Source organism: Micropterus dolomieu, linkage group LG06 (genome assembly GCF_021292245.1).
Source record: "Micropterus dolomieu isolate WLL.071019.BEF.003 ecotype Adirondacks linkage group LG06, ASM2129224v1, whole genome shotgun sequence".
Lineage (NCBI taxonomy): Eukaryota > Metazoa > Chordata > Actinopteri > Centrarchiformes > Centrarchidae > Micropterus > Micropterus dolomieu.
Genome location: NC_060155.1, coordinates 25,782,794 through 25,783,794, shown reverse-complemented (window position 1 = coordinate 25,783,794; position 1,001 = coordinate 25,782,794). Strand labels below are relative to the sequence as shown.

At 38.0% G+C, this 1,001-nt stretch overlaps 1 protein-coding gene across 1 annotated transcript in view; it reads right to left on the bottom strand.

The window, feature by feature from the left end:
• The window catches only part of klhl20 (kelch-like family member 20), a 22,830-nt gene that overhangs the window by 11,957 nt on the left and 9,872 nt on the right, over positions 1–1,001 (bottom strand). The gene's annotated exons all lie outside the window — the stretch shown is intronic.

The following is a 1,001-nucleotide window of genomic DNA, read 5'->3' as shown; positions in this document are numbered from 1 at the left end:
GTCAATCAACTGGTTGGCAGGTAGCAGCATGAACTCTTCACTTTCCATTACCTAGGACAAAACAGCAGAACAGTGAGTCAGCAGCTCTGACACAAAGAGAAAACATTACAATTAAATACTCCAGATTTCCCTGTTAAGATACCGTTACTGTCTGGGATATTTATTTTTATTAAAAAATTAGGTCCATTCCTAGTCTCCTATTAATATCGTCTTTGAGCTTTTTTTTTGTTTTTTTAAATAAGCTCATCCTGAGCTTCCTGTTAAGATACAGTTACTCAGAGGTTTTTATTTTGAAAAAATATGTCTAGTTCTGACTTGCCTGTTACAGAATCTTGAATTTTGAAAATCAGAAATGACTTTGTGTCTGTGTGTCTATGTACAGAAACAGAAACACACACACACACACGTACGTTAGCGCAGTATCAACAAATAACTGACTTAGTCGTTTTTCTGGCAATAGTCACACCGTTTACTGGAGTGGATAATATCGCAATGGCAACACCTTTACAACCAAAAACCTCCAATGTGTTAAACCGTTTTACTCTTAACTCTGCCAAAAGGCTTGTGAATTGCATCACTTGCAAAGCTGACCTTATATGGCACAGGAGCACATCAGAGCATCTGAAAAGGAGGCATGTTTGGCTCTCTGAATGATTAATTCAGCACGGACCGGGCAGGATGATCGAATTTCGTGCAAAAAACCAACCATTTTTATCCACATGAAAACCACATTAAATACCAAGCATCTAAATGAACTTATATCACAACATAAACAGTTCTTTAATCACTGTACATGGCTGCATTTATTGCCTTCCAGATATCCCTCATCGCATCCTACACCGCAGTCCGACCACTCTAAAGAAAGCTCAGCTCCAGCTCATGTCACTCAAATCACAAAACTCACAGAGTTATTAGCTGAATAACAATAACAACAAGACACACAAATCTATTTTTACAGTTACAACTGCTGGCTGACTTTTACCGTTTTCACTGTTTTCAGT